Here is a 26378-nt window from a genome sequence, read left to right on the forward strand (position 1 = left end):
CGCAGCACCACAGTTGGGGATAGGACAGCACGGGGTTGGCAGTGGAAGGTAAGGCATGAAGAGGGTGATGGAGATGGGTAGCAGGAGACCACTTATGTTTGTTCAGATGATTGGCTGAGGTGTAAGAGGGTGTTACCAAGGGTGATAATGTAGAGTCGCCAGATGCCATGTATCCTTGTTTAATATTTGGGTAGTCAAGAGTGGTTTTATTGAGGGTGCCAGAGGAGGATGGCCAGACAGCAGGTATGTGAAGATGTGAAGGAGGGAGGGCAAGCCATTGGGAGGTGGATAGGTGGCAGGATGGCAGGTATATATTTTGTTTTTAATTATGGGGAGAAGAGGCTGGTCAAAAGGACATATTGTGCATGACTCCCCCATAACCCCTCTCACTCTAATTAAACAAGGAGGGTATAAAGGAGTCAAACACAATGTAAAATTGTAGATGGTAGGTGTTAGTATTACGGTGGTCTCCACCTTGGGGTTCCAATGAATATCTAGAAAAGTGAACTTTGTTCTCATTGTCTGTGAAGTCACGTGCACCCACTTCAGAAAACAACCCTGTTCTCGTCAACTAATTGTTTGCACTCCAATCCATAACACCTGGGTTGTAACATTACGATGCCTTTGCCAGAGCCAACATGCATGTAAAATAGGTGATATCTATGTTTTAAGCTCCTCCGAAATATTTTTGCCTAGAAATTCAGTCCTCAGCTGACAGGGAACATTTATGGCAGTCTCTTTATTTATTGCTGTACTGGAGTTCATTATCATGAAGTAGGTGTTTCTGCATTTGACCACACATTATAAATACCGCTTTTGATATTGACTTGTGTTGATATAGTTTATAAGTAATCACAAGCTAAGTAATGGTGTGTTTGTTTTCAAAGTAAAGCTTCAAGGTTAATTTTACATATTGTTAAGATAGTATCTCTGTCACAAGAAATGATAATAGACCAAGGTTTTAAATGTGGGTTGGGGCAGGGATGATTGTGTGACCGTGCAGTATATGGAATAACTCTCCAGCTGTACATTACACAGATACTGCAAGTCACCGTGGAGTTCATGAGTTTATCAAGGAACTTCTCAGTCACATGAAATATCCATTTTACTGCCCATGTATCCCATATATTATGTTCTGGTTATATCACAACTCTCTTGTAATAAGAAAAGCATCACATCTTCTTTGATCAAACTGAGTTCTGATACCATGCCAAACTGTTGAATAAGACCTCACCACTAATAATACCCATTGACTACCATACGTTGCATTCAGTTTCCTTTAGACTTCACATAAACTTTCCCTTCCAACACTTGAGTCATTAGCTGGTAGGGAGGCATTTATGGTCATTTACATACATAGTGCACTGATGGAAGTCTGGCACGCAGTGCTTAATTTAAGCCGGTGGTTTCCGGTACTCAGCACCCGCATTTAATTGGTTTCTGGTGCTCAGCACCCGCACTTAATTGTTTTCCGGTGTTAGGGACCGGCACTTAATTGTCATCACTACACTTATTACACTCTGCCACATGGAGGCGCTGCTCATCTAATTTAGAGATGAGCAATACAGTGGTTGCTTATGAATACAATATACATTAAAAAAATACTAATACCTGCCTCCCCAGCCATTCCTTTAGCTTTGGGGACCTGGAATAATCTGAACGGTCGCACTTGCAGGCGAGAGAGAGGGTTACTATTTGTTTTGGCAGCGATGATAGCGACGATGGGTGGTGAAAGCTGCAGTGGTCTTCTGGTCAGGGCCCTGTCACTTATTATTTTACAAATTAAGCACTGGTAGAAACGGCATGTTATCAGAAGGTTTAAACCACAGCAATAGCATTGAAAGTGACAATCACAAAATGTTCCAATGTTTCTTAACAAATTATTGTAAATTGAATGTTAGCTAAATTCTTTCCACCATAAATATTTCAACATTTCAAGATACCTGCAAACTGAACTCTTGCAGCTGCTGTTCAAGAGACACAGTGGCTTTGCCAAGTGCCATAGGCCCTAAAGCGAAGTAAAAGAGAACCTTGCTGCCCCCAGTTGCACCCTCAAATGCAGACTTAACTGGTTTGTAGTGGGCCTCTCAAACTGTGGTGCCAACTGAAGCAAAGACAGCTACATCCGTGAGGAGACTGTCGGTACAATTCTTTTCCTATGAGTATGACAGAGCAGGGTTTTCTATATCTCAGTTTTGAGGTGTGATCATTAAGTAACCTCCACCTTTTGTCGTATGGACTTTTGCTCATCGACAAGGAGAAGTTAAAAGGAGTAAACATCCACATCAAATCACATAAACGATAAAATCATTAGAGACTTTTTTATTGTCAATAAATAGAATTGGTGTGAGGAAAAAAGTTTTATTAATCGATTATTTAGAATCTTTATTTACTTATTCAATATGTATTAGTCTTTTATTGATCATCCTTAGAAATAAATATAATGCAATAATCAATATTTCAATAGACGGAAAAATCAAAAATGTATAAGTATTTTCAGTAAAAATTTTAATAATACAGCAAGAATGTTCCATGAAGGAATTTCCTTAATTTAAATTTAATGAAGGTGGAATAGAATAAAAGGTGTCAGTTCAGAAACCCAATATAGTCTTCTGATGAGGGAAATAATTGCAAAAGCATTAAGCCTTTGAACAGCAAATAAAGAAAAAGATTAAGCTAGAAAGTATTCTCAGCTATACATTAGCGGACATCTAATAAAAGGAATAGGCTTATAAGCAATCTCCCAGGAGGGAGATATGGTCTAAAAAAAACAAAGATGAACCTCTGGGAAATGCAAGTGAGAGAAGCCCCCCTCTATTCTAAGAACACGCACTAATACAAACACATCAACATGTAAGATAAAACATGTTTTACATTCTTTGTTCACAGCATCCAATAGGATTTATTTCAGCAAAGGTATAGGAATAGGTAACTTCCACAGTTTCTCATTTCTTCGCAATGGCCCACAGACACAAGTCCTTGAAACGATACAGCATCTGCAGCAAAGGAGAAAAACATCTTGTGCAAAACAACAGCTCAATGTGGAAAAAAGGCTTTTCAACACTAATGTATTATTTGCAATTTAACATGGCATAGACAGTTAAGCTAATTTAAATTAGCATATCATTATTTCTGATGTCTGCTTATATTGTCTAAATATGCTTATCTTCTACAAACTGCGTTCAAATATGTGTTATTTTACACTAACTTTTGCACTTTCCAGTTAAAGGTGTTTTGTTTGTAATATGAAGAAATTCGCTTTATCAAGTAGTTGAGTCTTACTCACGTCTTTGATGTTACACCTGAATAACCAAGTCTGAATCAGAGAGTATTTTCTGTGAGTAGCTTCCAGAAGAAAGAGATGATTACTCACAAGAACCATAAGTAAGCATGCTTTACTCCTAGAAATTAATGACTAATTGTTGGAAATTGGGTTACCGTTGAAGAGGGTGAAAACCTACTCAAGAAGCAATCACAGTTCCTGTCAGGGTGAAAAATAAGCAAACTCCAAGTTAACCTGTGGTTAACCCTCTGGTTTTGGCACAAAAGTATTCAGGCTTAACTTAGAGGCAATGTGTAAAGTACTTATGCAGTACTTAAAACAGTAACAAAATGAAAACACAACAAAAGTAAAATCCTACTCCAATTTAGAAACATAGAGTAAAATGTAATACATTATTTGGAATCAAAACAACAAAATTCCAATCAGTAAATACAGAGATATGCAATTTAAAGGTTTTAGGTAAAAAAAAGTCCCTAGAAGCACAAAGAGTCAACTGTGGTTATTTGGTCGTGCAGGACTTGGACAATGTCACAAGTTCAGGCCAATTGGAATGGAGCGTGGGCCGGATACAGGGATCCAGCTAAGGCCATTGAACAAAGTAGCCTAAGTCCTAGTTTCCAGACCACTGTGAGTTCCTGTGTCGAAGATGCGTCACGCAGCTGCAGGTCTGATGTAATGCGAGGCTGCGAAGCTGAGTCTTACATCATCATCGAGGATACCGTCACCACGAGGCTTGCGAAGCGAATGCCTGTGTCACACGGCAGCAGTTCCGAAGAAGCTGTGGGACTGCAAATGCCACAAAGACCTGCATCAGGGCCGTAATGGTTCCGATTCTGTACAGGGAGGTGTGTTGTGTCGGTTCTAATCACAAGAGCAGAGCTGGGTTGGCATAGCACCATCAGGCTCACTTCCAATGGTCCAGGACTGAGGTGGCACCACCTGAGGGGTGGGACTCACAGCAGGCAGAGTCCAGGTGCTCGATGCAAGATCGTTGGAGTCTTTTCTGTCACTGGGGCTCTGCGCAGGAGGCCAGCCACTTAGGCCTTGAAGTTACTCTAGTGGTCCTGGGTTCATGAGGCAGGTCCAATCATTTTCGCTTGGGCAGCAGGGCAGCAGAGTAGCAGTCCTTCTTGTAGAGCAGCACAGCAGTTCTTCTGAGTCTTCCACATGTCCAGAGGTGTACTGAAGCTGGCTCCGAGGGTGCAACATTTATGCCTGGTGCCCGCTTTGTAATGGAAATAGGTTCTGGGGGATTCCACCTCCAGAGGTGTCTGGAATTTCCTTCCTCAATGGCCTGGCACTAACTTGTCTGGTGTCACAAAAGACTAGTGTCAAACCCTTTGTGAGGGTGCTCTGGCAGAGCCTTTGAAATGTTCAAGTGGGGCAGGTGGCAGCTCCTCCCCTCATCAAGCCAGAGATGGCCCATCCCACCAACACCTATCTCACCTTAGTCTCACTGTCTGGAAGAAATATACAAAGACCAACTGCAAGCTACACCTACTCATGCGATCCAGGATGCAGACTGCAGGCACCAAAAGGTTAGGCCAAGAAAATGACAACTGTCTAAAAGTCAAAACAGGCGACCTGAGCAGATGCTCTGTAGCCCACGAAAGGGTCAGTCAATAAATCAAAATTACACATATGTATACATCGATTAAACACATATTTTCACAACAAAGTTTCTTCAGCATGGTTCTCAAATATAATGATTCAAAGTTATACAAAATCTCAGTACTACGGAGAAATGTGAATCCGGTTGATTTAATGTCAAATACCAAATTCTTAACTCATGACACAGATTTCACAGATGATCACAGTGTTCAATGTGCTGCCCAATGCATTTTGGGCTTCCAGTGAGCCATTCGTCAGGGGAATCTATAAAATTAAACAAAAGAAACGATTGTCTAAATGTATACATAATGCATATAAATCTCCAGACAATGTGAGGCAACCCCACACGTGAAAGGACAACAAATCAATGGCATGTGTGACTCAAATGTTTCACCATCATCACAGTTCACGTCATAAATTGTAGGCAGATACCAGTGAAAAGTGTGTAACTTCAATCCATGCAGTGGAATCACACAACTGCTTAGCTTGCTTACTTAGTTCACCACTTGGATTCTATCTAGGAGTGCAACACAACGACTAGCACATACTTCTGAACTTTCTAAAAGTGCCATTTTCAGAATTGTGACTTAAAAGCCGATTATAATTTCTTAAACACCATTTGCAATCCTCCTACTTGCTCCCAAATTAATTTATCACTCATTAAATGTAATAAATGAACCAAATATGATCACATGGGAGAAGTAGGCCTCACAGTATTAAAAAATAAAAGTTTTTCACTATCCGGATATGTTAAACTACTTAAATACATTGCATCCTGCCCTTTGGGCTGTTTAGGGTTTACCCTATGGGTAATTATTATGTATTAAAATGGAGTGTATCTGACAAGAGGTTTATCTTGCCAGGTTGAAATGTGAGTTTAAATTGCACACAGGCTGCAATGGCAAGTGAGTGGCACAATAAGTGCTGCAGACCCATTAGTAGCATTTAGCTTACAAGCACTTGGTAGATGTAGTACCACTTTAGTAGGGACTTATAAGTAAATTATATATGCCAATTGAGTGAAAGCCAATTTCATCATGTCTAAAGGAGAGAGCACATGCACTTTAGCACTGGTTAGCAGAGTGCAGAGTCCCACCACACGTTCAGCAAAAATAAGAGGATAGTAGACAAAAAGTTGTGGGAAAACACACCAAGAATGTCAGGTCCAACAGTAATTCTCACCCAAGGCTCACAGAAAATGATGTTTGAATCATGCCTGGATTTTCAGGTGTAACTCACACCAACACCCGGGGTACAATCCACCAATTCATTCAAAATGCTTTCTCCATTGGGCCAGAGTGTAGAAGGAAAAATCTGGTGCATATGGAGAAGGATTCATGTTTTATATGGAACAAAGTCATCCTTGACTGTATTTTGAAAGGATACAGTAAATCTTTTCAGTGTTGTGTGACCTGATCGGTCTTCAGTGTTTTTCACTGTGTGGTCTTGTAAGTCATTCAAAACTGGCAGTATTCTAATAAGGTATATTAAGAAATAATTTACTCAACAATCAACAGTGCAAGATAGCAGGGCTTTAACCCAAGAACATGAAAAAAATCAGTTGTGACTGAAGTTGATGGAAATGTAACGACGTTACTTTCATATTAATAATATTCAATACATTTTTTTAAAGTTGTTCTTTTGACATCATGGTATTTTTCCATCATATATTCTCCTAACAGAGTAAAATGTTTGCACATTTGCACCCTATTGTCGCTTCAGATTTGTCATAAATGTATTAAAACTAATCAGACAATGTACATCTTTGTTAGGCAAATGCATGTATAGAAGAGCTGTTAATTATATCATTATAGAGCAAATGTTCAGTTTAACAGTTAACCTGTGAATAAAATACATAGGGCTTCATTACAGTGAGACTCAGAAAGCCTCCGACCTGGGTCGGAGGCTTTCTGAGTCTCATCATGGGTTTCACTTTTGACCGCCACATTACAATGCAGGCGGTCGAAAGTAAAATCGGCCAGTCAGTCCGGCTGGATTCTGATGGGGTCAAGGAGCCTGTCGGCCAGTCGGAGGCTTGACCGTAATCCCTATGGACTGCATTTCTGCTGTAGGGATTACGATGCTGTTTCCTACAGGCTTTCCATGGTGGGCTTTCCGACATGGAAAGCCTGTCAAAGAGTGACTTAGGGGGCCCCTAGCAGGTCCCCCTTCTATTTGCGGCCTCCGGTTGGGGTACGAGGCGGCACCTATGGTGCTCCCCTGTTGATCCCTGCACCGTGTGGCAGGCACCTTGAGGTGAAGGGATGGACCATTTCTTTATGGAAGCTTGTGCCACGGACGGTTTACGGTCGCAGCAAAAGCTCCCTTAGAGAAATGCGAATATGCGACCACACCATGTACAGTCGCATTGCTATGCTGCAGTCGGGACCACCGATCGGAGGTCAGTAGGTTCTGATTCCGCAACGGTGTTGGGCAGACATGAGTTTGCCCAACATCGTAATGAGGGCCATAGTGTGTGTCCTGGATAACATGTTACACAATATTTAGAAATTATTTTCCAGCTCTTCAATTCTCTTGGCACAGGAAAAATGTTAGCATTGCACTTTAAATGAAGGGTGATGCGAATATTTTACTCACTAATATCGTTGTGAAAATCTCAGAAGTGTTTGTTGATCATTTTCTGTTCAATAATTTTCGGGTGGGAAAATTGTTGTAGATTAGCCTCAAAATCAGAAATTAGCTCATTTGCTTACAGACTATGTCCAAATAAGTAAAAGGGATGAGTTTCCAAGGAAGTGATTACAAAATAGGAGGAGAGGGGTTATAGCAAAAAAATATCAATGACAAAAATCCTTAGCACATTTTCTTTAAAGGTGTGTGTGGGGATGAGGGTGGCCACGGATACTCCTTCCCATAAATAAATAAAGGTAATTATCTGATTCAAGAATACAGATGCAAACTGCGTCTGTACACATGAAGTCATATTGAAAGAGCTGCACATCTGCCTTAGACATCTAGACCCATAGATCAGGCTCGGTTCTACAATAATGTTGATCCTTAATGGTCCTTTACCAGAAGAATGTGCCTGTCTGCTGCGGATTTCGATTTAGAAGTTGCTTGCTGTCCCTTTTTTTCAAAGTTCAGTTTAAGTTTCCTTCCAAACAGGTCTCTACTTGTATGATATATATGTCTCCAAAGGCCGCTCCAAGCATTTACAAGAACAGAACAACTGCCCTTCTCCTTTGCTTTAAACAAAAATAGTCGCTTCGAAATTAAATTAGACAATTCATATTAATCCACTTGACGAGGCTACTCTACATGGGTCAGAACCTTACTCCTCATTACCACACAACTCTCAGGTTCAAACTCATCCCCTGGAACCGGACACCCGCCTATTTTTAGTCAGTCCCATAGACTCAGAGATGACTTCATTATTAAGACACGGATTGACCTTTGGCGTAACAGGAAACTTAAAATAGCAGTCAGATTTGTTTTCTAATAAGACGGGGGAGCTGTGCTTGGAAAGCCTCTGCTCAGACAGCATCTGCCTCTGCGCCGCAGAGCTGCCTCCCTCGTTTGGAATAGAGCGGCCCAGCACATGTGGTGAGGCTGGCTCAGTGTTGTGACCCAGAGGACGGATGGAAACCTGGCACATTCTTGGACCATTGGTCTGCGTCACATTGTCTTTGTCACGTGCTCTTTTCCAAGCAACAAGAGGAAGAACAAGCGTGAAAAATCACCCTCTCTGTTCGACAGTGTCATTTTTAAAAAAAAATGTATGCCGACTACAAAATGTTTTTTTTGCATTAAACAGCTCAGTCACAAAAATATTTTGAATGAAAACAGAAAAAGTGGATCATCTGAGTTTCTGAACTGTTCTATGAAGTCTAGGTAACATAAGCATGCTAAAACGCACACAGTACTTAAGCATTTCTAATAATAGTAGACACGCGATTATAACAAACATTGGCAAAGCTAATAGGTCTGGGATCGGTTGTCAGCTTTTTGGCCGTGTAAATTCTTATTTCGTTTTGCCATGGTTTCTTCAAAACTTGATTGTTGGAGAATCTGATGGGAACTCAACATTCTCAAAAGAGCACTGGCTAAAAGCTGAATTTTTTTTATCTAAAAAAATCACATTACAGTAGTAGTCACAGGTACTGAAGGGAACTACTTTGTCCATGGCTGTGGATTTTTGAAACGACAGAATGCTATCACTCATAGTGAAGGTAACCAATGACTGTTGTGCGCTCACATAGTCTTCCATGCTGTATGCTGTGGTGGGTAGAAGAAAATCTGAATTACATAATAGCAGACTATTGGATGAAAGCGGCTGGTTAAAAAACTCTGTGAGTACGTAAAAAAACCCTGTGAGTAAGTATATTATACATGTTAGTTTCCTAAAATGTAAAGGCCCTGGCTAACATTAAACCTTAAAAATATCAGCAACAGTTATGAGAAAAAAGAGTCAAACTGTGCAAGCTGAGAATCACAACTGGGTTGTAAAATACTACTCCAAGAACTAGCATTGAAAGTCAGCAGTAGGCAATTAACAGAGGAGTTGGCTTAACGGCTACGGCGCTCGACCTCGGACCTGGAGAACTGGGTTCGAGTCTCGGTAACGACGCCAAAAATCTCCTGTGATTCTGGGAAAATCACTTATTCTCCCCGTGCCTAAAAATGAATGTGTGTCCTCATGTAACGTAACTGGTGCTATGTAAAGCGCTCTAGGACTAGGGAAGAAGTGCAAAAAAGACCAGGTTTTCCCTGGGCAAGAGCTATTGGCTTCGGCAATGTGTTTAAGCCTTGCGGTACACCAGTGTGGTTGCTGTTAAGCATGGCTAAATGTTGGTGGAGTGGGGTAGATTAGAGTGGGGTGGATTGGAGTAGGATAGATTGGAGTGGATTGGGAGAGATTGGAGTGGGCAACATTGGAGTTGGGTAGATTGGTGCGGAGTAGGGTGGAGTGGAGTGGGGTGAAATGGAGCAGATTGGGGTGGTGTGCTATAGATTTGGGGAGGAATGTAGTGGGGTAGATTGGAGTGGACAGGGGTAGCTTGGAGTTCAGTGGGGTAGATTAGAGTGGAGTGGTGAATATTGTAGTGGGGTAGTTTGGGGGAAGATTGGGGTATAATGGAGTGGGGTAGATCAGAGTGGGGTGGATTGGGATAGATTGGGGTGGAATGGTATAGATTGGGGTAGAGTGGGGGTTGAGTGAGTATTGGAGGGGAGTGAGGTGGATTGGAGTGGGGTAGACTTGGGTGGAGTGGGATAGATGGGGGATTGGATTGGAGTGGGTTACATTGGAGTTGGATAGACTAGAGTGAGGCAGGTTAAAGTAGAGTAGGGTGGAATGGAGCTGATTAGGGTGGAGTGGGATAGATTGGGGTGAAATGGACTGGGGTAGATTGGAGCAGAGTTGAGTGGGGTAGATTGGGGTAGAGTGTATTAGGGTAGATTGGAGTGAATTGGAGTGGACTGGGGTAGATTGGGGTAGCTTGATTGGTGTGGGTAGACTGGAGTGGAGCTGATTGGGGTACAGTGAAGTGGGGTAGATAGGACAGAGTGGGCTAGATTGGGGTGGGTTGGAGGAGTGTACATTGAAGTGGGGTAGATGGAGTGAAATGGGGTAGAGTGGGTTATATTGGAGTGGGGTGGATTGGGGTAGAATGGAGTGGGGTAGATTAGGCGGAGTGCAGTGGGGTAGATTGGAGTAGAGTGAAGTGGGGTAGATCGGGGTGGACTGCGGTAGTTTTGGGTAGCTTGGAGTAGAGTCTGTAGATTGGAGTGGAGTGGGATAGATGGGAGTGGATTGGCGTATATTGTAGTGGGGTAGACTGGAGTGAGATAGTTAGGGGTAGATTGGGGTATATTGGAGGGGAGTGGGTTAGATTAGAATGGAGTAGACTTGGGTAAATTGCAGTGGGTAGGGTGGAGTGGAGTTGATATGGGTGGAGTGGAGTGGAGTAGGGTAGATAGGAGTAAAGTGGGATAGATGCGTGTGAAGTGGAGGGGTGTAGATTGGAGTGGCATAGATTGGACTGGAATAGATTGGGGTGTATTAGATTGGAGTAGATTGAAGTGAAGTGGGGTAGTTTGGGGTGGAATGGAGTGGAGTGGGTAAATTGAAGTTGAGTGGGGAGATTGAAGTGGAGTGGGGTAGACTGGAGTGGGGTCAACTGAGGTGTAGTGAGGTAGGTTGGAGTGGGGTAGATTGGAGTGGGATAGACTGGAGTAGGGTAGAGTTAAGTGGAATACATTGGAGTGGGTGGATTGCGGCGGAGTGAAGTGGGGTAGATTGGGATGGAGAGGAGTTAAGTAGATTGGGTTAGAGTGGAATGGTGTAAATTGGGGTAAATTGGGGTGCATCGGAGTGAAGTGGGGTAGATTGGGGTAAATTGGAGTGGATTGAGGTAGATTGGAATAGAGTGGGGTAAACTGGGGGCTATTGATGTAGAGTGGCATATATTGGAGTGGCATGGGGTAGATTGGGATACATTGGGGTATAGTGGAGTGGCATGGGGTATATTGAAATGAGGTAGATTGGAGTAGAGTGGATTAAATTGGAGTGAAGTGGGGTAGAATGGAGTGGAGTAGATTGGGGTATAATGGAGTGGATTATATTGGAGTAGAGCTGGGTGGAGTGGGGTATATTAAGGTAGTGTGGGGTAAATTGCCGTTGCGTAGATTGTGGTAGATTGGAGTGGCGTATGTTTGGGGTATATTGGAGTGAGGAAGAGTGGAGTGGAGTAATTTGGAGTGAAGTGGGGTAGATTGGGGTGGAGTTGTATAGATTGGGGTGGATTGGGATAGATTGGGGTAGATTGCCGTAGATTGGAGTGGAGTAGCTTGGAGCCGGGTGGATTTGGGGGAGTGGGGTAGAGTGGGGTTGAGTGAGTATTGGAGGGGAGTGAGGTAGATTGGAGTGGGGTAGATCAGAGTGGAGTAAATGCGGTAGATTGGAGTGGGGTAGAATGGGGTGGAGTGGGATAGATTGGGGTGGATTGGATTGGATTCAAGTGGGATAGATTGGAGTGGATTGGGGTAGATTGGAGTGGGTTACATTGGAGTTGGATAGACTAGACTGAGGTAGGTTAGGGTAGATTGTAGTGGAGTAGGATGGAATTGGGTAGAGTGGAGTGGGGTGAAATGGAGTAGATCAGGGTGGATGGGGTAGATTGGGGTGGAAGGGAGTGGGGTACATTGGGGCAGAGTTGAGTGGGGTAGATTGGGGTAGAGTAGAGTGGGGTAGATTGGAGTGAATTGGAGTAGACTGGGGTAGAATGGGGTAGGTTGGATTGGTGTGGGTAGACTGGAGTGGAGCTGATTGGGGTACAGTGAAGCAGGGTAGATAGGAGTGGAGTGGGCTAGATTGGGGTGTATTGGAGGAGTGTACATTGGATTGGGGTAGATCGGGTGAAATGGGGTAGAGTGGGTTAGATTGTAGTGGGATGGATTGGGGTAGAATGGAGTGGGGTAGATTAGGCGGAGTGCGGTGGGGTAGAATGGAGTGGGGTAGATCGGGGTGGACTGGGGTAGTTTGGGGTAGCTTGGAGTAGAGTGGGTAGATTTGAGTGGAGTGGGATAGATGGGAATGGATTGGCGTATATTGGAGTGGGGTAGACTGGAGTGAGATAGTTAGGGGTAGATTGGGGTATATTGGAGGGGAGTGGGTTGGATTAGAATGGAGTAGACTTGGGTAAATTGCAGTGGGTAGGGTGGAGTGGAGTTGATAAGAGTGGAGTGGAGTGGGGTAGGATAGATAGGAGTAAAGTGGGATGGGTTTGTGTGAAGTGGAGGGGTGTAGATTGGAGTAGAGTGGGGTAGATTGGGGTGAAATGTGGTAGAGTGGAGAAGATTGGAGGATAGTAGATAGGAGTGGCATAGATCGGACTGGAGTGGGGTCGATTGGGGTGTATTAGATTGGAGTGGAGTAGATTTAAGTGAAGTGGGTTAGATTGGGGTGGAATGGAGTGGAGTGGGTACATTGGAGTTGAGTGGGGAGATTGGAGTGGAGTGGGGTAGACTGGAGTGGGGCCAATTGAGGTGTAGTTAGGTAGGTTGGAGTGGGGTAGATTGGAGTGGGATAGACTGGAGTAGGGTAGAGTTAAGTGGAATAAATTGGAGTGTGGTGGATTGCGGTGGAGTGAGGTGGGGTAGATTGGGATGGAGAGGAGTGAAGTAGATTGGGGTAGAGTGGAGTGGTGTAGGTTGGAGTAAATCGGGGTGAATTGGAGTGAAGTGGGGTGGCTTGGGGTAAATTGGAGTGGATTGAGGTAGATTGGAATAGAGTGGGGTAAACTGGGGCTTATTGAAGTAGTGTGGCATATATTGGAGTGGCATGGGGTAGATTGGGGTATATTGGAGTGGCATGGGGGTATATTGAAATTAGGTTGATTGGAGTCGAGTGGAGTAAATTGGAGTGAAGTGGGGTAGATTAAAGTGGAGTAGATTGGGGTATAATGAAGTGGAGTAGATTGGAGTAGATCTGAGTAGAGTGGAGTGGGGTATATTAAGGTGGTGTGGGGTAGGTTGCAGTGGTGCAGGTTGTGGTAGATTGGAGTGGTGTAGATTGGGATATATTGGAGGTGAGTGGGCTAGGTTAGAGTGGAGTAGACTAGGGTAGATTGGAGTGGGATTGATCATGGTGGAGTGGGGTAGAGTGATAGATAGATTTGGGTGGAGTGTGGGTGGATTGGGGAGACTAGAGAGTGTGGATTGGGTTGCGTGGGGTAGATTGCAGTGGAATGAGGTAGATTGGGGAGACTAGTAGACTAGGATAGCGAGGAGGAGGTATATTTGAGTGGGGTAGATTGACTGGAGTGGCGTATATTGGGGTGGATTGGATTGGAGTGGGGTAGATTGGAGTGCAGTGGGTAGACTGGAGTGGAGTTGACAGGGGTAGAGTGAAGTGGGGTAGATAGGAGTGAAGTGGGTTAGATTTGAATGAAGTGGAAGGGTGTAGATTGGAGTGGAGCGGAAGAATGGGGTGAAATTAGGTAGATTGGGGTGTATTAGATTGGAGTGGAGTGTATTGACGCGAAGCGAGGCAGATTGGGGTGGAATAGAGTGGAGTGGGTAGATTGGAACTGAGCAGGGTACATCGAAGCGGGCTAGATAGGGCTAGATTGGAGTGCAGTACGGTAGACTGGAGTGGTGTCGATTGGAGTGTAGTGTGGTGAGGTAGGTTGGAGTGGGGGTAAATTGGGGTGGGTGGATTGTGGTGGAGTGACGTGGGGTAGATTGGGGTGAAGAGGAGTGGGGTAGATTGGGTTTGAGTGGAGTGGTGTAGGTTGGGGTAAATTGGGGTGAATTGGAGTGAAGTGGGGTAGATTGGGGTAAATTGGAGTGGATTGAGGTAGATTGGAATAGAGTGGGATAAACTGGGACCTATTGAAGTAGAGTGGTGTATTTTGGAGTGGCATGGGGTAGACTGGGGTATATTGGAGTGGCATGGGGGTATATTGAAATGAGGTAGATTGGAGGAGTAGAGTGGAGTAAATTGGAGTGAAGTGGGGTAGATTGGAGTGGAGTAGATTGGGGTACAATGGAGTGGATTATATTGGAGTAGAGCTGAGTAGAGTGGAGTGGGGTATATTATGGTGGTGTGGGGTAGGTTGCCTTGGCGTGGATTGTGGTAGATTGGAGTGGTGTAGATTGGGGTAGAGCCTAGTAGAGTGGGGCAGGGTAGACTGGAGTGGAGTGGAGTGCTATAGATTGGAGTTGGGTGGGATAGATTGGAATTGGGTTGGGTAGATTGGGGTGGAGGGGGGTAGATTGAAGTGGAGGGGAGAGACTGGAGTGAAATGTAGTGAGTAGGCTGGGTTGGGATAGATTGGAGTGGGTTACATTGGAGTGGGGTACATTGGGGTAGATCGGATTGGGTACAATTGGAGTGGAGTGGGTAGATTGGAGTGGATGGGGTAGGCTGGGATAGACTGGATTGGGGTAAAGTGGTGTGAGGTAGATTGGAGTGGAGTGGGGTAGATTAGAGTGGAGTGACAGATTTTAGTAGAGCGGGAAGAATAGGTTACATTGAAGTGGAGTAGGATCGACTTCGACTAGGGTGGTGTGGGGTAGATTGGAGTGGGGAAGATTGGAGTGGAGTGGAGTAGATTGGAGTGGAGCCGAGTGGATTGAAGAGGAGTGGGGTAGATTAGAGTAGATTGGAGCAGAGTTGATTGGGGTGCTTTGGGATAGATTAGAGTGGTGTGGAGTGGGGTAGTTTGGAGTAGATTGAAGTGGAGTGTAGCACAGCTATGGCCTGTAGGCTACATTTTATAGATCTGAGTGCATATGAATATAGGGTGCCTGAAAGTGCTTTCAGTGGAATACATATGAGATTGAGGCCTGAGGCTCAGGTTTGAAGGAGAAATGGAGTAGGTGCTGCACAAAACTAACACGCTTTAAACTGACACATACTTTGTGGGATAGATTGAGATGGAGTGGAGTGGGGTAGATTGGGGTAAATTGCAGAGTATCAGAATCAACATTAGAGACTAGCTGCAGTACCACCCCAATAGTAAGTATTTTAAAGCCACTGCGAAAACAGCCTGCTACCTGCTGCTTTTCTGAAACCTTGAACTTTTTAGCTCATATAAACCTGTTTGATCCATTGTTTGCAACTTTTGAGGGCTTGACGCAATGGCTGTTCCTCTTTATTGCACGTGGCTTGGCAGAGGAAAAAGTGATGCCTTTGCATAGCCATAATGCAGTCTTTACACTCGGGCTACGTTCAATGAGGCAGCAGGTTTTTCCTAGGAAGAGCCACAAAATGGAACAAAGGGACAGCTCTGTATAAAAAACTTTCCAGACAAGTCAGGGGACCTGATGGATGAAATGGTAGGTAAGAGGTAGATCAAGTAAGGCACTTGACTGCCCTGACCAAACACAGGAGCCAAGAGAGTCCACCCTAAAAAGAAAGAGTAGAAAACACAAGAGAAAAATGTCAAGTCAAAGATGCGATGATCTCAAAGAGAAACAGAGGAAGAAGTGTTATAATACTAGAACGTCCATGCCCAGACCCTTATGTAGGGGGAAAAAATAGGTAATGGAGGCACATAAAACTGAGGCACCACACTGGATTGTTGATAATCCATAAGCAAAATAGGTGTAGTAGCCATATTGGATGTGAATAAATCAGAATGAAAGTCGTATCCTTCTTCACATGTTGCCTAGGAAGTATGGTGTGGGGACAAAAAAGGCATGTAAGAGGGACGGGGAGAAGCCCTTGATCATCTACACAGTGGAGGCAAGCCAAATATATATTCCCCTATACTACTACAGTTCGCAAACTTGCAGCCCCACCCTTGTGTCTGTTATGGTGTCTGCAGACCTGATAGAGCAGATAGAGTTCAAATGTGCTCTCCAGTACAAGTTCAACCTTTTTACTTACAAGAATGGACTCTAACTCCACGCTATATTTTCTTTTTTCTTCAATGCGACAGGTCTTTGCCACCGTGTATGAATGGAAACCAGCTCAAATCTAATCAATCATTGGCATCAATTTCATTTACGTTCAGTCAATGATGAAAGTTTTAGGAACATTTCAAAAACGTTATTTTTCATTAAGAGATTAGTAAATTCTTTTTATTCAATTAGTAAATCAAATGATCTGGTTACATAAATCATCAATAAAATATGGTTAGTGTCATCAATATAGAAAAATAACAGTGTGTTCCTGTTAGAAATGGGGGTTCTGGGGCGTGGGTAAGCCACAAATGGAGTGAGACAAGGGCTTCGCGTCTCAGCTCTGCCGCGGCCTATCTACAAGCATCTGCCGCCTTCACAATACCTGCTCCGGCTCACAAACACTCGCCTACCTTTCAGGGTGAGGCGGAGGGTGCGGGTATCTCCGGGATTACTGGGACAACCTGCCGGCTGAATCTGAAGTCCCGGCTGTGAGCTCGCTGCAGTGCCTGGAGCCGCCCTCTTGACTCTTGGGCCCGCAGACGTGGCGCCGAAGTTGTCTCCCCCTTCCTGCTGGGGCTTGTGCTGACCCACACTGGGTCCAATCTACACCTTTGACTGAGCGGTCAACCTGGGCTCAGACCCTGCATACAGTGCCTCCCGCTCCAACAATGATTGGGGGGCTCAGCGGGACCTTCCCAGAGCGGGCCTCCTGGTGGGACTGGTGCGGTCTGTCCCTTGACTTTGGAACTTCAGGGGCCTAGACAGGGCCGACACGACTGCTCACCTCGGGGAGGGACCGTGGCTGAGGTTCTCCTAACATGGATCAGAGGCTTGTGGGCATGGCCTCTGCGGCGGCTTGGAGGGTCGGGGCTGAGCCGGCCTTGCACAGCCCTGATCCCTGTGTCTGCCTTAGATCTTGATCGGGACCGTGCCGCCAAGCGACCAGCAGTGACTCTTCCCCCCTGCGAGAACTTGACAGTCTGCAGCAATGGAGGATAAAGATGTATCAGTGGCGGGAACCGAGCAGCGGGGCCTTTCTCCCCCGCCTCCTCTCTCCATTACAGCCTACCGGCCTGGAGCCTCACCCTAGTTAACGGGGACCAGCTTGTTGGTTTGAGAGCGTGGTCTCTCAGTGCTCCGTGCTTCACTGGTGCGCGCTGCCTCACCACCTGGAGTATGCAGCATTCTATCGGAAGCCCTCTACCTGTCAGGTTTGCTCAAGATATATCCCGTTTCCAGGTTTCAGGCCCTACCTTTAAGATCCGCTGTGGCTATTCTTTCCCTGATTCCTCATTCACTTGGAGTCAGTTGGTGGCAAGGCGATTTGCTCGTCGTTCACCTCTTGCTAACTCCACCATTTGTAATTAGGTTTTCCTCCGTGGTAACGTTAGCATTTAGGTTAGCGTTCTAGTTGTTTGTCTCTGCCGCCTGATTTCGTGCGCTCGCACCTGTGTTGCGACGCACTTCAACTGTAACTCCACGCTGCGGAGACGTTTTTCTCTGTTCAGCTCGCAGTTGAATTTTGGAATTTTGAGTAAAACGAGAATTCGCATTCTCGTTTTTTCAGTCAGCGGAAGCTACCAACGAGTAGAGTTCTCCGGAGGTGTTTCCCCATTTGAATTCCACAGCAGTCACGTCAAGGGAGGTAATTTTGGAATCCAGTATACCCTTCTCGAAGACGCAGGTATTCTTTCCGATTTTTTTCAAGGACGTCTCCAAGGGCAGAGTGGGAGACGTATTTGGGCACATAAGAGTCTGTTATTTCCAGAACCGTAGCGCAAGAATTCAAAGCAGTGGTTCTGTGCGAACTAAGTGACTGGACAACCTTTTTTTCATTTCTATTCAGAAACACAAAGCAATTAGTTACAAGAGTCTAAGCACAGAAGTGTTATTTTGTTCTCTTAGTGTTCGGTCAGACTCAGCAATGATTTGTTTGACAAAGACTACAGCCTTTTTGATTTCTCCTGTATAAACGAACAATTTGTAGATATAAATATATATATATATATATACTTATACTTACCAACGAAAGAACAACGTTGACAGATATCAAGCAAGAGCTCCTGAAAGAAAGGAAAAGACAGTTATTTTTGATTAATCATTTAAGAAAGAAGACAAACAAAAGAGAGAGGCGAAATCCACACATAAGTCAGGTACAGAGTAATGTAGGAAGGTAATACAGTGGGTCCATAGTAAAAAAGGGATCGTTAGTAATGTTCTGCTTGATTTTACAGGTGCAGTGATCCTAAAGATTGAGGCTCGCGAAGACACCAGTGTGGCAGTCTCTCTGTTCTCCCATTCCCTTTCCCCCTCGCTTCTGAGATCAGAGAGAGTCTGGTTTAGAGACGTAGGGGAGTTGAGAAACTCTCTTCTAAGAAGGACTTCAGACATTCAGCTCCTGTGGACTTCAGCTCAGGTACTGAATCTTGACAGATTGAAGTGCCCTCAAATTCGTCCACCCGAGCAAGATGGCTGAAGGCCTTGATGTCAAGGCTTTAGCTTCTATTCTTGAGGGATTGCAGAAGCAATTAAGTGAGACTAGGGAGGAGGTTAGTAAATCCAATCAGGAAGCAAGTTGTTTGCGCCAGAGAATAGATGAATTAACCATTAGTCCCAGTCCCAGTTTTAGGGAACAAAAGCCTCAAGCATTCTCCCCATCTCCTTCCTCTTCCGAATTGACCATGCAGGTTGTTCATGCTATGTCCCCAACTATTCCATTGGCTCCACCGGAAAGATTCCAGGGAGATCCCCATAAGGCCCAAATCTTTCTCATGCAGTGCTCGTTACATTTCTTACGTAAGCCAATTATTTTTAAGGAAGACCAGTCGAAGGTGGCTTTCTTACTGTCTTACCTGTAGTGGTGAAGGCAGTGATGCGGTGATGCTTGACCCCTAGCCGTGTCAGGAAGTCCTTGAACTTATCACCCTGGAACTGTTGTCTGTTTTGATGACGTGTGGTAAGCCAAACAGTGCGAATGACTTTTCCAGGACAGGCTGTAAATGGATGAACGCAGTGGATGGTAGGACCTCTACGATGGGATACTTGGTGTAGCTGTCAATCAGAACAGCCGTCACTCTCCCGTCCGGGAAGCTCCCGAAGTCGAGGCTCACCCATGACCATGGTGACGGAGCAGGGTCCTCGGTTATTACTGGAGCTAGAGCTCCGGGTTGCCGGTGAGCTGACAGGCTCTACTGTTGCGCACAATGGCATCCACAGCTTCTTCTAAGCTAGGGAACCACACCTTCTCTCTAATTCTTGATGTCATTCTTCCTGTGTCTTGAAGGCCTTCATGTGCGAGAACGGTTGCTCGCTCCTGGAGACTTTGTGGAATGACGATGTGTGACCCTCTCAGTATGACGCCATTCTCAGCAGCACTGAGTTCGTCTTGGACCTTCCAGAATTTTCCCAGTCAGGTCCTGTTGGGTTCACCCCATCCTTGGATGTCTCGAAGAAACCCTTCCCAGGATCCTTATCGTAGAGCGTCAGCAACTCGCTTGAGAATTACATCTGTGTCCATGCGGGTCTTGATTTCCTCTATGGAGAGAGCTTGTGGGCATGACCAATGGGAGACCATGTTGACAAAGTCTTCTGTCTTCATCTCTTGATCAGAGTCCATCTCTGCAGGATGTGCGGGATGAAGCGACAGGAAGTCGGCAGGGTTCTTCGCACCCAGCCTGTACACCAGTTCCATCTGATAATGTTGAATTTGGATCGCCCACCGCTCGATCCTGGGTGGCGGGTGAGGTGCGGTCCCCTTGAATAGCGGGAGGAGGGGCTGATGATCTGTTACTACTCTGAACGGATGTCCACTGACATACAGATTGAAATGGTTACATGCCCACTTGATGGCTAGAGCCTCTCATCCTATCTGTGAATTTTGGTTGCCGTCAGGGCTTTGCTCGCAAAGGCCAGCGGGACCCATGTCCCTGGTTCAGTTTCTTGGGTGAGCAGGGCTCCTAAACCCACTGGACTGGCGTCTACTATTAGTTCTGTTGGTCGAGTCATGTTGAAGTAGGCCATGGTCGTACTCTCCAGTAGGGCTGACTTCACTTTACCAAATGCTCTCGCTTCCTCCTGGGTCCACCGCCAGGTGGTCTTCTTCTTGGTCAAGTTTTACAGTGGCTCTGCAATGGTGGCAAGGTTCAGAATAAATCTTTTGCAATATGTTGCCATTAAGTATGAGCGTCAAATCCGCTCCGCTCGCGGATTTTGCGGATTTTCGGTAAATCCGCAATCCGCGAACTCCCGCGAATTTACAGAAAATCCGCGAATACGCAAGCGGCGGATTCGGGGGGCAAAAGTTCAAGCCTTCAAGCTTAAAGTTGTAACTATTTTAGGATGGCGCCGGCAAGCTGCCAGCGCCATCCTAAAATAGTTACTAAGTCAGCTAAGTTAGCTTCAACAGGAAGCTCAAACACCTGCTTTATTTTATCTATTAGTGCTTCCTGATCGGTCTCTGACCTTTTATACACACAAGAGGCATGGACTCGCATGGAATCCCCGCACGTTTGGTCCTGCTCGCACACTCACGGTGTGCACCGTCTTCCCGCCATTTACCCACTATGATGGACAGTTGAAGCTCAAATTCAGTGATGCATAAATCAGCCCAAAAACAATAGTGAGCATTGTCGAGGCTGGGCAGGTGTGCTTTCTTCCCAAATCTACCGTCAAAAATCAGCTGTGATGCTGGATAGAGGCCTTTGCATCCTTGACTTTCACGAGCGCAATCCCCTGGCTGTTCCTGTGACCAGGAGCTTCTTTCTCTTCATCTGCTGCTCTGATCGGTCTCTGACCTTTTATACACACCAGAGGCATGTGTGCTCGCATCGAAGCCCCGCCCGTTTGGCCCCGCCCACACACTTGCGGTGTGAACCGTCTTCCCGCCATTTACCCACTATGATGGACAGTTGAAGCTCAAATTCAGTGATGCATAAATCAGCCCAAAAACAATCGTGAGCATTGTCGAGGCTGGGCAGGTGTGCTTTCTTCCCAAATCTACCGTCGAAAATCAGCTGTGATGCTGGATAGAGGCCTTTGCATCCTTGACTTTCACGAGCGCAATCCGCAAATCCGCAAATCTGCGGATCAACAATATGCAAATCCGCAAAATTCGCGGATCGTGGATCCGGGAAATCTGCCCATGCTTAGTTGCCATGCCCAGAAAGCTTCTCACTTCTGAGGCATTGGTGGGTGCGGGAGTGAGTTGGATCGCTTGGGATTTCCTCGGGTCCACCATGACCCCATCTTGACTGAACACATAGCCAAAGAAATCAATTGTTTTCCTGAAGAATTTGCGTTTTTCCTTGTGAAGGGTCATCCCATGCTCTGCGAGGCGTTGGAGGGTAGCTCTAAGCCGACGGTGATGATCTTCGATGGTTGCTGAGTGTATGAGGATGTCATCACTGACGTTGAAAACACCTTGAAGCCCCAACAGAATCTCTCTTACCGCATTCTGGAATATTTCGGCTGTGGAGGATATTCCAAAGTTTAGCCGCTTGTACCGCCGAAGCCCTAGGTACGTCGAAAACGTAGTGATGTACCTGCTTTCTTCTGAAAGATTCAGCTGGTGATAACTAGCGTTTAAATCTAGTATCGAAAACCATTGGGAGCCATTAAGGTCAGCTAAAATGTCGTCAACTGTCGGTGTTAGGTGTCTCTCCCTCTTTATGGCTTGGTTGGGCATCCTCATATCAATGCAGATCCGGATCTTCCCGGGTTTCTTTGGTTTTTTGCCAATGACCATGGGAGACACCTAGGGAGTCAGCCTTGTCACTCCCTGTTGTTCTAGTTTCAGGAGTTCCTGTTCTACCAGCGATCTTAGGTGAAATGGTATATGCCGATGTCGTAGGGCGATGGGCTGTACTGCCGTGTCTATATGCAGCTTCACTGGTGGCCTTTTCATGCTCCCTAGTCCCTTAAACAGCTGTGGGAACAGTTCTAGGATGTCGTCTGTTTGGAGCAACTTTACTGCATTTGCAAATGCGACCAGGCTCAGGTCTTCCGCGGTGTGACTCCCGACTAGTATGTCTGCTTCTCTGTAGACTATATGAAATGTAGTCGTGACTTCTTAGCCTTCTGACTTGACCTGGACGGACATTTTTCCCTTCAAGGGAAGCGGTGTCTGGCTTCCGTACGTGAGAATTCTAATTTTTGATGGGGTGAGTGTTGGTCTTGGATGTAACTTTTTGTAGTGTTGACACCCCATGACATTCACCGTTGCTCCTGTATCGATAAGAGCTGTTACTTGTGAGCCTGCGATCTCGATGGCACATTTAGATTGCGGTCGACGTCTTCACTTTAGGTCGCTCGCGGAGGATATGAGGTAGCACTCTTCCTCCTCGTCTGTGGATGAGTCCTCCAGACGCTGGTTGCGGTGTGCTGCGGTGCTGACCTTGAGGTGGTAGGTTCTTCCAGCGTGAGGTGTCACACAGCCCATGATGGTGGTCTCCGTCCTGGGTTCCTTTTGCTACGCATGCCCCCTCTGCATACGTTCGCAAAGTGATTGGGAGTGCCACACTTTGTGCCGGTTTTGCGCCTTGCTGGGCATTCTTCTTGGGTGTGCTCCTCCTTCCCACAGTACCCGCACTGCGGCCGCCGTGTTTCTAGTGGGCCATCTCCCTCGCCCACCACGGGTCGACGTGTGAATGGCATCTGCTCGATCTGTCTTGACTGAGGCTGCCGGTTCCGCCGGTTGGTTTAGCGCGGCTTCCATAGCAGTTGCTCTGACGTCTGACAGCTCATGCGAGCAGGCCAGGATCAATATGTCTTCCAACGAGATGCGAGGCTGTCGAAGGATGAGGGTCCACAAGGTCTCATTGATGCACCCTTGGATGGATTGTGCTCTTACATCTTTGGCCTGATTGTCTTCGGTACACGTGCTGGCCAGCCGCTGAGGCGCGCATGAAATCTGTCCATGGACTCCCCTTCTCTCTGATAGGCTTGTCTGAGCTTGAATTGGTCATAATCAGGGTTGAGTTGGGGATCAAAATGGGCGTTCAGAGCTCTAACTGCGGCATCGTAGTCCATTTGCGCTCATGTGTCCGGCAGATGGGCAAACAGCTTGTATATTTCGTCTCCCGCGAAGTGTAATAGCACCAACCTTTTAAAAGCCCCGTCTGTTTCCCTCGTTGCTATGAAGTAGTTGTCGAGGCGGCCAATCCACACCTTCCATCTAGGTGATGCGGTGGCAGGATCGATGAGTTCACTAAAGGGAGGGAGTGCACTGACTTGGGAGTGCATGTAATGTGGTGGCGCGGCTGGGGCTACGGGTTGTTGGACCGCAGGCGCAGCATGATCTACCACCGTGAGCCTCACTCCGTGACTTCTTTTGATTATGGCTGGTCTCAAGGTGATTCTGCACACGTGACACGCGTGTTGCTCGAGCTTGTTGGCTTTGTCCCTGTTTTGCTGGGACGGTGTTTGGTTTTGTCAATGCTTGTTGTTGTTCGTAACTTTTGGTTTTACCAGTGTTTGTTTACTTTCTTTTACTTCTGGCGTGGTGACTTGGTTTTGCCAAGGTTTGTTGCCCCTTTGTTTGGCTTCAGCAACTGTCTATGAGGGTGCTGGCACTGCGCTCCTGCTCTCAGTTCTGGGAGGCCTGGTGGCGTCAAGGCGTCTCTGCGCTCCTGCTTTTAGTTCTGGGAGGCCTGGTGGTGTCAGGGCGTTGTAGTGTTGCCGGCTGTGGAACGTACCACAGAGGCACACGCCCCCTCCCACTGTGTCCCTGTTCGATTACCCCTTTAACGGAGTGGACAGTTAGTTCAGCCCGACGTCTACGTGGGCTACGTAAAATGTTAATAAAAGGCCCAGGGCTCTGGGCGTGGTCAAGCAGTTTGCTAACCACTACGCTAGCACATGTGTCCTGTGTAGTTACTCTGGGAGGCCTACACCGGGACACCACACTGGCGACGAGGTGGTCGCTCTTCCGGCCCCTGCGTGCCCCACGGCCACCATTTGTCCTCCCTCAGGCCGGCTACGTGTGTGGCGTGCCCCCGGCGCCCCTGCGCTGCCTCCAGCCCGGCGTGGCTCACCTGGTGCCCTCGTGTGGCCTGCCGAGGTTTCCTGTCGGCGCTGCATGCCCCGGAGACTCCTCCGCCCTGCTGCTCCTGCCGCCGCTGTTCCGCCGCCGCTCTGCGGCCCACGCAACTGCTGCCAGGTACCCCGTGCCATCTGTCCACCGCCCGCTGCCCAAGAGCCCGTCTCTGCGGCCTGGCCCTGCCCGGTGGGAGCTCCGCGGACCCTGCGCAGGCGCTGTGCGCCCAGGAACACGTGGTACGCGTGCTGCGCTACCGGCCTGCCATACCTCACGCATTGCGCGTGTCACCGGCCTGCTAAACCTCACGCATCTCGCGGAGTCTGCCCCTAGTGTCCTCCTGCTTGCAGACACACACTCTGCAGTCCCTGGCATTGATCAGGACGCCGTTTGGGCCCTTTTTGCTGCTCCACCATGGCCAACATCCCCCCTCTAGAGCCGTTTGACGTCACCGGAAGCCCCCCTTCCCAAGCCACCCGGTGGAAGAAGTGGGTGGAGCGACTTGAGGTGTACTTCGTCGCAGCCAACATCGCTGTGTCCCGCCAACGTGCCATGCTGCTGCATCTAGGGGGAGAGGCTATTCATGACATTTCTAAAGACATTGAGGAGGGTAACCCGCCCCACACTTACAAGACTCTGCGGGATGCCATCACGAAATACTTTGAACCTTTCACCAGCGCAGATTACGAGCGTTTCCTGCTCCGTCAAGCGCGACAGCTCCCGGAGGAATCTGTGGATGTATTCTACGCTCGGCTCAAGAAACTGGCCAGCACGTGCACGCTCCCGGATGCGGAAGATGAGATTCGCGCCCAGTTCATCCAAGGGTGCGCATCCCTGAAGCTGCGGGAGAGGGTGCTAGAGACGGACGCCATGTCCATGCGGGACATTCTGGCCCTTGGGCGGTCTAAAGAGCTCTCCAAAGCCCGTGCGGCCCACATGGAACCGAAAGCCGCAGTGGCGGTCAAGACGGAACCAGTATGTGCCATCAAATCGCAACCCGCGGACGACCGGCCGAGACACCCCAGAAAAGGACGGCCAACACCAGCCCAACCCGCGAAGAATACGGCGTGCATGTGGTGCGGAGGTGCCACTCCCCACAAAGGCGCCTGCCCAGCCCAGGGCAAAGTCTGCAGTGCGTGCGGCAAGGCCAACCATTTTGCGAGCGTCTGTCTCTCGTCGCAAAGGAGGAAGCAAGGCGCCCCACCCAGGAGAGTGCGTCAGATGGCACCACTGCCGAACACACCGACAAGCAGCGACATGGACGACGATGACGAAGACGCCGCATCCGTTCATGTGGTGCGCATGCTCAACACCTTAGCAGCCATGTCTTCAGCCGAACCAATGTGCACCGTCCAAGTACATAGCCAAACAGTCAGAGCCCTCATTGACACCGGCGGGACAATAAATCTCATGGCCGCTAGTGTCTACCAGGACCTTGAAAATGCGCCACCGCTCCACCCCACGAGAGTACAGGTGTTCGCCTATGGAACCCGGCGGCCCCTGCGCCTGTGCGGGGTATTCCGGACAACGGTGTCCCACGACTCGACACAACTGCAGGCGAAGATTTACGTCTCCCGAGAAGGATCAGGGTTCCTCCTCGGTTGCAGGACAGCACGAGAGTTGGGGCTCATCCACTTCGCCCTGACGGTACAAGCCCAAGGATTGGACCACCTAGTCTCGGAACATTCCTCGCTATTCGAAGGCATCGGATGTTTAAGAGGCCCCCCTGTCCGACTCCACATTGATCAGTCAGTGGCCCCGGTAGCCCTCCGGCACAGACGGATTGCTTTTCACCTCCGGCCCAAAGTCGAAGCTGAGCTGAGGATGCTTGAACAGGCGGGCATCATTGAACGTGTGACAGGACCCACACCATGGGTGTCCCCCATTGTAGTTGCCAAGAAACCAAAGCAGCCGGAGGCCGTAAGGATATGCGTGGACATGCGCCTCCCCAACCTCGCAATTAAGAGAGAACGTCACCTGACACCGACCATCGATGACATCATCTTGCAGGATCCAAGTGGTTCTCCAAGATGGACCTGAGGTCTGGATACCATCAGATCCCCCTTCATCCAGACTCCC

At 47.2% G+C, this 26378-nt stretch overlaps 1 protein-coding gene across 2 annotated transcripts in view; it reads left to right on the forward strand.

Annotated features, from left to right (window-relative positions):
- Positions 1-26378, forward strand: part of PRSS12 (serine protease 12) — a 641810-nt gene that overhangs the window by 59904 nt on the left and 555528 nt on the right. The gene's annotated exons all lie outside the window — the stretch shown is intronic.

Source organism: Lissotriton helveticus, chromosome 2_1 (assembly GCF_964261635.1).
Source record: "Lissotriton helveticus chromosome 2_1, aLisHel1.1, whole genome shotgun sequence".
Taxonomy (NCBI): domain Eukaryota; kingdom Metazoa; phylum Chordata; class Amphibia; order Caudata; family Salamandridae; genus Lissotriton; species Lissotriton helveticus.